We start from the raw sequence: 14414 nt of genomic DNA on the forward strand, positions 1-14414 counted from the left end.
TCTTTTTTCTTTTATTTTTTCAAAGGTGCTTTTGTCTGTTTTGGATGTCTACCAAAGCTCCTCAGGATTGTACTTTCTTAGGGAACTGAGGGTCTATCAAAACACTTTATTTAGTAAGCCAGTTTCAAAGCTAGTGCTTAAAAGTTCGTGCTAATGACCTGGTAATTGTTTTAATGGATTTTCAATGAAGTGTGAAGTTCTTTGCTGACTTCTCAACAAAGTGTAAAGTATGGTAAAGTAGGTGAGAGAGCTATTCTAACTCCTGTAAATTTGTTTCTATCTATTTACTGAATCAAGAAACATCCCCAAATTCGGCTTTGGATACTTTATCAATACAGATCCTCTTTGGGTATTGTGAGCACTCAAACAGTCTTTCTTCATGTAGCAGTTGCGTTGGGGTAAATCCAGGCTGCTTTCAGAAGTGCCTGTAGCCCTTCCCAAAAGGAAAAACCAGAGCAGATCCTAACATAGGAGCACTGGAGAGGCCAGCATATACTTCTGGTAGCTATCTTACCCAAGACTTTCTCCTGCCTTTCACTTGGAGGGGAACAAATACTTGTCTAGACTTGCTTACTTCTCATTTCTCAAATACATTTTGTCTAGAGGACCAAATGTTCCAAATATTGGCCTCCCAATTCCCTGTGAAAGAACATTTTCGTATAATTTACATTAGTGTGCTCACTAAAGTTTTTTGCTCTTAAGCTAAAGTGTGCGTTTACATTAACCCAGAAGTGGCTCAGGATAAGAACTCTTACCCACAATGCTGAAGGTGTATCTTTAATCATAGTGTGTTAGGAAATAAATCTGCTTTCTTCTGCCTTTGGTGGCTTCTAATAGATTTGGAGAGCACGGAATGGTCTCATATTGTTTCTTGTTTGAGTCTCTAAGGCTTTTAGTCTATGTAACCTCTTGATTACAAATGCTATTAAGAGCACTCCATGGTCAACACTAGCATGGAATTCAGCTCAGAACCAGCAGGTATGCCTTAGGTCTTAGTGAACACGTTTTCCCGTGATATTGTAAATGAATCAGTATAATGAATCTGAACTTAAGTTCATTGCTGCAGCAAATTAGTAGAGTGATTCCCTTTGGTTGGGTTCCTTGGAAATAGACTCTGAGATGGAGATTTGTATACAGGAACTTTATTGGTGAATAATTTCAGGAATACCACTGTGAGAGAGTGAGGGAAGACAGTGAGGCAGGAGAAGCTGAGCAATGGTTATAACAGAGGCCTCAGGCAATCCCATGGGGTGTTCTGGATCTTACATGGCCCTATCGAGTTGTTCTAAATTGAGGCAAGGTGGTTGGGACTTTGTACCTTCCCTTGATCAGTCATTGAATGCAGGTTGTTCCCGAGGAGAGTGTGTAGCCTCGGACTAGAGGGCAATTCTTGGATTGGGATGCAGCAATCCAATGATAACCATCAGCATCTAACATACCTGTCAGCTGGGAGAATGGGGGTCTCAGTCTCAAGGAGAGCTTGGGGTGGTGCACTACAATAACCTTTACAAGACTAATAATGTTGGGTAAGACTAGAATGTGGCTACATTAGTGACAGCAGTAGAGTTTCATTTTGCTTTGAAATTGTCAGCTCTTTACATGAAAAAAAACAAAAACGTGTTGAGGACTGATTCTGATCTGTATACTTCTAGATACTATAGTTCTTTTTAACTCACATGGTAAACTTGTGGAGTAAGTATTTTATTACCATTTTTACTGAAAAGCATTCCTCAGAGAGAGAAGGTAAATTGTCGAGTCACTTAGCTAGTCCTTGGTTCAACATCACCTGTTTCTTTTCCCTGTTTTACTCTGCTGTTCCTGTTCAGCGATATTGAACTTTGCTTCCCAAATATATTTCGCTTTTCCCTGCTTCCTTGCCTTTGTATGATGTTGTTCACTCTCTCTGGAAAGTCCTGCTTTGCTTGTCTGCCCATTAAACATCTTTTCATCCTTCAAGGCTCATTTCGAGTATCATTTCCCTTGGGAAGCTTTCCTAGGCTCCTTCATAAATAGCTACTTTCTCTTCATCCATGATCTCAGAGCACCTTGTACATTGTAATTATAACATCTTCATTAAATGAAGTCTTGGGTTCATATTTTCAGTCATGTTGCTTTGCTTTGAGTTTTGCTTGGTACATTTCTTAAAAAAATTGACTCAATCTCTGGAATTTCCCTTGTTTTTCTGCAGTTCCCCGTGAAGCTACTTGTCTGGTGTGCGTAGACAAAGCCAATCGCCCGGCTGACCAAGCACCGTATCATCATGGCAAAGATTGCATAACTGATAGATTTTCAACTTCAGATTTTCTACTTTTGTGGCTAAATTTGTCTTGCATTTATTGTCGAACACGAAGTACCCTTTTTCCCCCTTTGGTGACATTGATCAAAAAGATATGTGTTGTCTGCAACCAGTCTAGGTCCCAGAGCCTTGAAATATTTTAGATACTGTTCGTTAACATTGGTATAAATCCATGAAGAGAGACACCATCTTGTAACAGAGGCCACACACTGTGGTCCACAAGCTGACTCAGGACTTAGATTTATTTGGCTTGGCACTGAAAGCAATTTTTACGAAAAAATTCAAATTGAGTATATTAGATGGGCCATCTGCTTTCCAGTTCTGCGAAGTTCCTGCTGCTCAGTATTGTTTTATATCCATAATGCTTCATTCTTTTATGCTACATGCTTATCTGCTGAAACCATTTGAGTTTGAGACTCTTGGTTATGGCCTAACGTCCTCAATTTGAGGATGGATAAAAAGTGGCTTAGTGAGAGCTCTTATAGGGCCCAGGGATGTGTAACTCTTACAGTGACTCCCAGCATTTATCACTGACTAGTATTTCATTCCTCATTTATGGGATGCTCAGTCTGTTTGTATCTGGAAAGTATAAAGGATGTTTTGACTCAGTTGTTTACTTTTCAGTTTCCTTTTTGGGGAGCTTCTAATACATTGACAGGATACTGGTGGGGAGGAAAAATGTAGTAGCAATTCTTAGCACTGATTTTGCTGATGAAAAATCTGAGGTCAAAATAAAGATGCACATTATTAAGTGACCTCAGTGGCCTACAAACTTACTCTAAGTGTCTCGAACTGTGCTGTGGTGCCCCATGTCCCCGGATCTCTGCCAGCTCTTCTTTTGTATTCACTCCCAGGCAGAACTAACCTGAAACTCCATGGTGACTCCAGGCTATGTAGCCTTGTTCCCAAGTTACTGAGTTGGAAAAGGATTTTTCTGAATGAAAAGCATGTGTAGACACAAGCTTCTAAGTACATTATAGCAACTTGGAAAGACTAGAAAAAATAGACTCTTTTATTAAACAGGACTTCTTATATACCTTTACACACTGGTCATTTTTCTCATGAACAAAACCAGCTCTGTCATAATGGAGTAGCCTTTTTGTTGTTCATAAAAGCTTCAGGGCAGATAAGCTGGTCATTATCTGGGAATGTTCTTCCAATATACCAAGCTTGGATTTGAAATAAAAATGTATACTGGGGGAAGCAGACTTGGCCCAGTGGTTAGGGCGTCCGTCTACCACATGGGAGGTCCGCGGTTCAAACCCCGGGCCTCCTTGACCGGTGTGGAGCTGGCCCACGCTCAGTGCTGATGCACGCAGGGAGTGCTGTGCCATGCAGGGGTGTCCCCCCCGTAGGGGAGCCCCACGTGCAAGGAGTGCGCCCCATAAGGAGAGCCACCCAGCGTGAAAGAAAGTGCAGCCTGCCCAGGAATGGCACTGCACACATGGAGAGTTGATGCAGCAAGATGATGCAACAAAAAGAAACACAGATTCCCGTGCCACTGACAAAAACAGAAGCGGACAAAAAGAAGAATACGCAGCGAATGGACACAGAGAACAGACAACTGGGAGGGGAGGGGAGGGGAAAGAAATAAAAAAAATAAATAAAGTGAGTCACATAAACTTAAAAAAAAGTATTCTGGGATGTGGCATTTTGTGCAAGTTGACCTCCACTTTGCCTGTGCTTGGCTGGCACTGTCTGGGGTGGGGTGGCGGAGAATTTAGACTAAGCAAGTGACAGAGTGAGTGAGATCTGTCCATCTCCTCTCATACTGGGGCTAAAATGTCCTGAATGCTTCCAGCACACTTAAATCTGCCTTGTCTATCTGGTTCACTAAACTGGCTTCTTTTGATGGCAAAGCTCCTTCTAAACTGGAAAGCACTTTTCTAAGCACCCCTGCCCCATTCAATTCATTATGGTACTATTCACTAGAGTAAAAGAATGATTCTAAGTAAGTGGGTCTATTGGAATAATTAATGGGAATCTCAGAAGTGACAATTTATAACGCAGGAGTGGCTTAAGTACTGAGAGGGAGAGGCTGACCTTGTATGCCTTATCGCTCATTTCTTGCTACTGACCTTACAGAACAAACCTAACTAAATCATCGTTAATGTTGAACCTTACATTTTTCTTGTAGTCATTTCTGTCCCTTTTTGGTGCCCACAGTCATAAATATACTGTCCCTTAAATATTAATCCAGCTTTGTTGTTTAATACAAAAGCTCCTCTTTTCTCTTCTTTCTTTACATTAGCCTTTTGTGGGGCATACTATCAAAAGCAACAAAATACTACATAATTTATACCTGAGACTTCTTTGTCTTTCAAACTACTATTTTCGTGGACAAGTAAGTGATACTTTTGTTATTTCTTAGAGACTCTCTCTAATTAAATCATTCCCCAAGGCCCTCTTTCCTTTATCAGTTGCTAATACAATAAATCAATATGCTAGAGAATTGTGGAAGATGCTTAAGATACTTTCAGAAACATAAAGGTTATACTACTTTTCCAAAAGTTTGAAATTGTAGCGCTTTAGCATTTTGAAAGCATTAAATCCTCACTTTCAAGGTATTGTCAGTTTTCTCTTAATTTTATTTTAGAGTCCAAGTTGTCTTGTCTTCCTGATTGCATTATCCACTAACCCCAGCTTACTTGATCCTCAACATTTGTTCATGTTTTGTTGCTATTTTTTCATTGCTTGCATATGCTTGGTAAATATACTCACATTTGTTCATTCAAGAAATGCTTATTTAGGGATCACTGTTGTTGTGACTTGGAAATTGACTTTTAGAGGATCTTATTCAGGGCTGCCTGCATTTATGAGGATCTCCTCTGCCTTAAGTGCTCTGCCAGGGGGTCAGGAATTAAATGCAGAATGTGGCTAGATATTACCTGTGAGCTTGTAAAACCAAGTATAGAGACAGGGGAGTGCTCAGGTAGTGGGATGTAGAAGTTACTAGAGAGGCACAGAGAGATGGGGCATCAAAGCTAACCAAGGGTAAGCAGATTTTTTTCCCTGGAGAATCTAATATCCAAACTAAATCTTGAAGGAAAAAAAAATGGAACTATCTAGGTGGAGAAAGAGTAGAAAGGTATTCCAGGGAGTGAAAAGAGACAAAAATAGGGGCAGGGGCAGGTGGGAAGATGAGGCTCTGGGGGTGGGCAGAAGTCAGCTCATAGGGAACTTTCTATGCCATGATAGTTAGCATGGTTTTTATTCTATGGGTGACAGAGATCCATGTAAAGATTTCAGCAGAGGAGGGGCTAGTCAGATTTAAGTTTTAGATCACTTTCCAGGGTGTGAGAACACATTTGAGGAGAGTGAATTCTGGGGCAGGGAAAACAGTTTGAAAGTGGCTGCAGCTGTCCAAATGAAGTGTGAGGATGTCTGAGACTTGGGCGGAGGTAACGGGCTCAGAAAGAAAGGGACCAGTTTGAAAAATCTTTAGGAAATGTGTGTGTTTGTGGAAGGTGAGTGGATTGGCTGTGCTGTTATCCATCCAAGAGCAGGCGTAGGTACTATTTCTGCAGTGGGATTTGGAGCAAGAAAGGTATCATCCTTTCCTGAAATGATGTCCAACACCTCTGTGCACTGTCAATGCATTAGGCATGTGATTCCACAGGAGTAATGCTCACTAGGCACCAAATTTTCTGCAGTGGGTCCAATGCGTTACTCAGAAGTTTTCTTTTCTTTCTCTTGAATATCTGAAGCTTAATCCCAGAGAGGAGAGCTGTCACTTTCTTCCTAGACAGGAAGCTGAACTGTCTTTTCGAATACCCTGGGGCTTTCTGAACTCACAAACCTTTCATTATAAGTACTTGTCTAACTTACATGGAAGTTATACAGAGTTCTCACCATGTGCTATGCTTAAGATGCAGTTCACGCATCTATAGTTCTGTCCTTGGTGCCTGGGTCCCTCAAAGTAAACTGCCTCTACAGAGGTCAAAGGAACAATTCTTTGAATTTGGGGGATGGGTTTCAGTAAGGGGGGTGTTGTGCATGCCCAGGACTGCTGGTAGACATACATTAGACCCCAAAGTAGAGAAATTTACATAGTTGCAGAAGAAAAAATTGCTCAACATCTTTTTAATTCATTTAATTATGTAAAATGTTTATTAAGAACTTACTCTGTTACTAGGGGTATATTAGAAACTGGCTGATTCTCTCTTCCCCTGGGATCAGATAGCTGGCAGATAAGGACTGGGAAATGGGTCAGGTGGTTTGGAAGATAGAATGGATGCACTACCCAGGATAGCCATAGCAGGGGGTAACAAGTGGGAGGATCTAAACCAGAGTCCTGGACAGAAGTCAAAGTTCAGGAGCTAGGGGGTCCACATGCAAGTTTGAACTCCAGAGGGAAGAAAAAAGACAGAGAAGTGAGACAGAGGTAAAAGTTGGAAGCAGAGAGGGATAGCTCAAAGTGGCAGCAGGTTAAGATAGAGAGCTAAACATATAAAGAAATCTTACAACCCATTGGAAAAATAGGCAAGAGATTTGAATAAACAATTTTCCAAAGAGGAAATACAAATGACTAAAAAACATGCGAAAAGATGCCCAACATCACTAGCTGTTAGGGAAATGCAGATCAAAACTACAATGTGATATCAACTTAAAACTATTAGACTGGCTGCTATTTAAAAAACAAAACAGAAACTACAAATGTTGGAGAGAATGTGGATATATGTGAATATAGGATGGTGCAGCTACTGAGGAGGATGGTTGGGCGGTTCCTCAGGAAGCTAAGAATAGAATTGCTATATGATTCAGTAATCCCAATATTAGGAATATACCTGGAAGAATTGAAGGCAAGGTTGTGAACTGATAATATGCACACCAGTATTCACCACAGTATTATTTACAACTGCCCAAACCTGGAAGCAACCTGAGTGTCCATTGATGGATGAATGAATAAACAAAATGTGGTATGTACATAAATTGGAATATTACTCAGTTGTACGAAGGAACGAAATATTGACACTTGAGACAACATATATGAATCTTGAAGACCTTATGGTGAGTGAGCCTGTCACTAAGAAACAAATATTGCATGATGTCATTTATATGAAATAAGGAAATTGAGCGGACACACAGAGGTAGAGTCTGGAAGATAGGTTTCCAGGAGATAGAAAGGGAATAGAGAGTGGTTAGCCAATGCTCAATCTGGGTAGAATCTATGACAAAGTGGATGGAGGTGGTTTGGCAGTGGGCAGGAGTGATGGTGGCACAGCGATATGAGTGAGGTCAACAGTGCTAGAATGTGAGTGTGAATAGGATTGGGGGGCTAGGTTGGGTTATCCACAGAGCTAAGGGGAGGACTGGAGGAAGGAACAGGTGAATTCTTGGGAAGAAGAGGACTGTGGTTGAGGATACAGTTGTGAGAGTGTTCTTTTGGAAACTATGGTAGAGGAGGGTCATTGGTGCAGAGTCAGTGGTGGTGGGAAGTGTGTGGGGAAGGCTGCACCTGGGGCATAACTCTATGTAATATGAATGTGTTCATGTTGTCATAGGGTATAATCTCAGTGGATGCAGACCACACAATAACCAACAAAACATTAAACCCCCATCCTGGGGAGACCTGCTATGTTCTCTAATAGCGTGGCAAGAATCTCTAGAGTACATAGGCAGTGCCTAATAAAAGAAAACAGACCAATATGCTAAGCTCTTGATTTAATGTTTGTACTTATGAACCTTATTCTTGTAAAATTGGAACTTAGTCTAATAATATCTATTTCCTAAGAGTTACCACCCGAAAACCTCCTTGTTATTCAAATGTGGCCACACTAAACCAAACTTAGCAAATAAACACATTACCTTAGCTCCCACCCCCAGCGTGGGACATGACTCCTGGGGATGAGCCTCCCTGGCACTGAGGGATTAATATCAAGCACAAAACAATAATGCCTTTGGAGAAAGACCTCTACCAAAAGGGTGAAAACTTTGATACAAAGAGTTTTTATGGCTAAGATATTTAAAAGTGACTCAGGAGGTCATTCCAGAGGTTATGCTTAAGCACGTCTCAGGCTGATCTCGCTAACTGCTATAAGAAAAAGACCTCAAACATGTGTGTTTCTGAGGGCTCTAGAGACTTCTGGACACTATAGGCAAGGCACACAACCCCATGACCCTAGGAGAAGTTTTGTCTGAGAATGCCATGCAGTCAAACTGGCATGTTGTAAAACTTTATTATGGAAGGAAAATAAAATTGATTTGGAGCCCTTTTAAATATGTGTGGTGGTAGTGGTAGTGGTGGGGTGTGTGTGTGTGTTGCTCTTTTTTTAAAGTCTTGAAGCATTTTAAGAATGTTTTTTTGAAAGGACCATGAAGGTGGTGGAGGTGAAGTGTCAGGGAGCCGGCAGTAATATGAGGGGTACTCTGATGGTGGTGCTCTAGGTATTCTTGTCCCTTGACTCCAGTGATTGCATTCCAGTTGCTCTGGGGAGTGTGGGGGGGTCTGTGGTTCTGAAGATCCATGACTCTCGTGGAGTCTAACATTGGTAGAATTGAGCATTGGAGTTCAACATGGGCCAGACAGATAAGATTATCTCCAAACACGTTCTATCTCAATACCATTTCCATGTAGAAATGCCTCGTGTTCCAAACTCTATAATTCAGTACTATTTATTTCATTTCCATTAAGCTAACATGTATTGATCACTGGTGACATTTTAAGCACTTAGAGTTCCAGAAAGAATAATGCTCAGACCCTGACCTCCAGCAATTCAACTAATCTTTTTTTTCTCCTAACATGATAGTTTTTGTCCTATTTGTCTAGGGTCCCTAAGGGATGTGGGAAAGACATCAATTATCTCTACTTTTTATAAAGGAAAAATGGTTGACAAGTTTTTTTCTTTTGTCAACAGAATCCTTTCAGTCTTAAGTATGTCCTTTCTCTGGCACCAGGTACATTTGATCACCTTGAAGCTGTCCCAGCTCCCGACTGAGCATCAGGAGAGGACCACAAAGGACATTTTATTTATTTCAACTCAGCTGAGTTCTTATAACTCACCTTCCAGTTGTATAAACATGATAACAAATTGAAAAGCAAAAAAGTAAAACTTTGAACAGTCTTCTCAGAAGAATAACACAGTCTGGAAAGCTTGTTGATTTGCTCTTTCTCTTGATTCCCTGCATGATGGAAACAAGCACCTAATTGATGTAGCTTTGGCATTCTCTCTCTAAAAATGAAGGAAACAGCACCTTCCACAACCCCTTTCATTCTTCAAAATACTGGCCTCCCCTTAGAGGGTATTCACACTGAGACGTTTTGCTCCACAGCAAAACTTCTACTCAGATATCAAAGAAGTGGCAGCAGGTGCAGGGGTGTGCCCAGGTTTATTACAATGGATTTGTGGATGCCACCATAAGGGGAGCATTGATTCAGTAGCTTCCTTAGTTTATAAGGAAAATTTCAAGTTGTTTTATACTATGAATGGCAGCAGTGAAAAAAAAAACAGCTTAAGGAAATAAAAAAAAAGGGAAGAGACATGCTGTTTCCATCCAATGTCTCAGAAAATTCATTTATTTTATATATATTCTGGCAACAATATAGATATGCAAAAGTGTTTTTAACCCTTCCTCCCCCCCCCCCCCCCAGATATTCAGCTATAATGATCTGTTTCAAGATATTTCCCAGCCATGAAATGATGAACTGGGGGAGTGAGGGCCTGGAGCAAGGCACAGGACTTTTGAGAGTCTATCAAGATTTTATTAAATCACTCATAAATACCAGGAAGAAAATTACTGTGGTTACTATAAGCTTATTTTAATTAAAGTGAAACGTGTATGTTTTTATTTCCTGATGTGAGACTGTATTCTGAATCCATCACTACAGGGTCTGGTTAAATTCAGACACTTAAGAACTAAGCCCTGACAGGAGCAAATATGCTTATGGGGATGTTACAAATGGGACCACTGACGGGTAGGATTAATTTTCCTGCATAGCAATGGAAGTGCTGTGACCTTGGGTGAGTTCTTTAAGTTCTCTCAGATTTATTTTTTCCATCTGCCAAACGAAAAGGAATGTTGCAGGTATCTTATAGGCTATGTCTAAACAGCAGAAATCTTAGGTTAGAGGGCTTTAAGTGTAGTCATGTAAGTTTATGTCTCTCTCTACCCTCTCCCTCCACCTGACCAATCCTCTGTCTTCACAAACTCTCTTTGGTTGACCCTTGGGCTCCTGTTTTCCCTTTCATAATGTATAAGTTCAGTGGGCCTGTTTAGGTGGAGTTTGCCTGTGACAAAGATGGGCATCAGAGGCATTTGAAAGAACACACTGGAAACGTGAATTTGCCATTCACATCCTGTGGTAGGCAGAATAATGTCTCCCCAGAGATGTCTGCATCCTAATTCCTGGAACCTGTGATATGTTACCTTATATAGCAAAGGGGCCTTTGCAGATGTCGTTAATTAAGCACTTTTGAGATTATTCTGGATTATCTGGTGGTCCCAATATAATCATATTATATTGTGAAAGAAATGAAAGATGGAGGCAGGAGAGCAAAATTGAGAGTCAGAGGAAGATTTGAAGATGTTGCATTGATGGTTTTGACAATGGAGGAAGAGGCCACAAGTCAAGAGATGCAAATCGCCTGTAGATACTGGAAAAGTCAAGGAAACAGATTCGTTTCTTGAGACTCCTGATGGAACCAGCCCTGCCAATACCTTACTTTTACTCCTGAAAGACTCATTCTAGACTTCTGACCTCCAGAACTATAAGATGGTAAATTTGTGTTATTTTTGTCCATGGTAATTTGTCATAGCAGCAATAGAAAACTTATACATATCTCAAGATCATTGTTGCATATTTTGGTCATAGACATCAGAATGAAAAAAATCTCAAGTGCCTTTTCTTTTACAGGTCATCTCCTAACTGGGATGAATGGAGCTGATGAGAAAGGACTGCCTTTTATAGCCGTGCTCAAGCACCAACCATATGGATATAACTCAACTTTATAATATTCACCATAATATAGTCTACTGCCTCCTAGCCGTTTTCCCATGGCTTCCAGGATGATCTTCTGAAAACAGAAATCTGACAAGGTCACTTTTCTGCTTAAATCTTTCAACAGCTTTATATTGCTTTCAGGTGAAAGAATGAATTCTTATGCATGGCTTATAAAACCCTCTGTGATTTGTCCCTAATTGAGCCTCTGGCTCTATCACCAACCTCACCTCCCCTAATCCTTGAGTTAGACCCTAGGTTCTAGTCATAGTAAGGTACTTTCAGGTTCCCACATGCCATGATTTCTCACAGTTCATTGCTTTTGCTTGAACGTTTTTTATTTTAGATACTATTTGTTGAGCTCTTGTTATTTAGTTGGCACTTATATTTTATATGTTGTTTGAATAGCAAATCCTAAGCACAGACCTGTGGGTGTGAACCCATTTGTAAATAGGATCTTTGAAAATGTTATTACTTAAAGTGAGGCCAAACTGAATCAGGGTGGGCTTTAATCCAATCTTATTGGACTTCTTAGAAGCAGAGGAAGTTTGGATACAGTGGGTAGAAGTCAGGAGGAGACAGGTGACTGTGTGATGGAGGTAGAGACCAGAGAAAGCATGATCCTGCTGACAGCTTGATTTTGGACTTTTAGCTTCCAAGACAATAAATTCCTGCTGTTTAAGCCAACTTGTCTGTAGTTTTTTGCTACAGTAGCACTGGCAAACTAAGACACTTATATTAACTCATTAAACCCTATCTTGTCAGTATTGGTATTATCTATATTTTACCGTTACAGTATGGGGAAGTTTAGCAACTTGACCAAGATCATTTGCCTTATACGTGGTAGAGCCAGGGTATGGACTTGTTAGCAGGAGTGAGGCACAGAGGAGAGTGAAACAAGGAGAAGGAAAACCTGGGTAAGTGTACATTGTCAACTGATCACACCCACAGGCCCCTGGAGTTTGACCCTCCTAGGACTTTCTGAGGAGTGTATACAATGTCTCTGAGAATTGCCCACCTGAGGAGTGACAGAAGAAGGCATTTTTCCCCCATTGGTTTCTGTTCCCCACTGATTGAAGATGACCTAAAGGAAATGTTCAGTGCCCCACAGGTTCTGGTGGCACATGTGTGCATGGCAAATAGGTTATCTGAGCTACACCAGTGTTCCATCAGCAGCAGAAAATCCTTCGAATTGGAGAAGCCCCAGAACAGAAAGCTAAAGTCACCCAGAATGCATTTAAGACAGCACATTGCCGTAGAAGTCCTCATGGAACTCTGCCGCAGCCACAGCGGGAATCAGAGGTGAGGCTGAGGAGGCTGTGAAGTGCAAATAGAATAGTCTTTTGATATTGTGCACTAGGTTTTCCAATGACGTTATTATTTCAGGCATTTGGGATATGCAGATGGAAACTTCTTCCATATATTTTGTAGACTTCTAATGGTAACTTAGTTTCTTGCTATTCTTTTCAAATCACATAGATTTTGTGCATCTCAGATCCCCACACATCTCTGATACACATTCAGTTTTAGGAAGTCAGTAAAAATGGTTACATTACTGAACTTTTTATGAGTTAATACATTTTACTTATTATTGTTACTATTATACTTTCTAATATCTTTTATCGAATTCTTTTTTTAAGACATTCTATGAATATATTCCAATCACTATTTTTTAACACGTCTTTTTGAGAAAAAGTAAATAATAAGCTAAGCAAGGGCAAAGCTACATAAGTATCCGCCTGTTGTCGTTTGAAGCTGTGTGCACCCCAGAAAAACATGTTCTTAAATCCAGTCCGTTCCTGGGGGAGTAAACCTAATATAAGCAGGGTCTTTTGATGAAGCTACCTCAGTTATGGTGTGACACACCTCATTCAGGATGGGACCTGAGCCCACTACTGGAGTCCTTTATAAGCAGAACGTATTCAGAGAGAGAAAAAGAAAGCCAAGGAAGCAAGAAACTGAAAACCACAAAACGTAGAAGAGAAGGGAGAGACCAGCAGATGCCACCATGTACCTTGCCATGTGGCAGAGGAGTCAAGGATTGCCCACAGCTAGTCCTCGGAAAGAGAGCATTCCCTTGATGATACCTTGATTTGGACATTTTCTTGGCCTCAAACTGTAAGCTAATAACTTTCCGTGGCTTTAAGTCCACCCAATTCATGATATGTGCTTTAAGCATGCTCAGAAACTAAAATGCCACCATAAAGAATCCAAATATTCTGAGATTGGTACTAAGCACACTAAAAATTTTGCTTAATGCCATCCAGGGGAACTAAACTTATTAAAAGGGCCCATCGAGTGAAGGAAATGGGTGGGAGGGAGGACAGAAATTCTAACAGACATTTTGTATTCAGTTGACTTGCTAGAATTACACGGGTTCTCTGCTCCTTCACTTCCCTCCTCTGTAATGGTAGAAAGTGGTGCATTCAGATCAGGTAGAGACATACCTTCTCACAACACCTAACTACCAGATCGTGGTCAGAGGTAGCAGATCTGAACAGAACTCTTACAACACTGGATATGACTGTGATTGTGGATGACAATGGCAAGTGACAGAAGAGAGAGCCACGGTGAGACTGCCTCTGAAGATAAGGTGCTCTCTACCCTGCTGAGTCTGGCACTGCTGGCTGAGCAAGGCCTGCATTTGAACTTGTGGGTGTGAGGTTATGTATGGACAACTGGGCACTGATGTGTTCCCGTGAAGAAAAACACAATGAAGAATTATTCAGAGCTCTGAATGTACAGGAATTCTCCGGTTCCCCAACCTCTTAAAAAAAAAAAAAAGATTATTTTCAGAGTCTATTTGTTTCACCGCTGGAGATCGGGGGAGCTGGATGTAAGGGCTGTTTGTCAACTCTCAGGCAGAGAAATCAGTAATTCATTTATTTATAGGGTCAGGGAACCTGGTCCGTTTTATCAAAAGAAAATTACTTCACAGAGAAACCACTGCCATTATAAGTAGAAAAGGAATTAAATGACACAGAATGTGCAAGCAGCTCATTTGCTTCTGTTCTTTAATTGATTTTTAAGCTGAATCTTACTTGCTAGCTTTCTGCCTCTGAATATAGAACCAGCTTCCTGTATGATCATAGGCAAGTCATTAAGGAATATTTTTTATTTGCAGAAACACACACACTCACACATACTTCTATTTTCACAGAACACCTTGGCTTTGAAGGT

Source organism: Dasypus novemcinctus, chromosome 9, assembly GCF_030445035.2.
Source record: "Dasypus novemcinctus isolate mDasNov1 chromosome 9, mDasNov1.1.hap2, whole genome shotgun sequence".
Taxonomy (NCBI): Eukaryota; Metazoa; Chordata; class Mammalia; order Cingulata; family Dasypodidae; genus Dasypus; species Dasypus novemcinctus.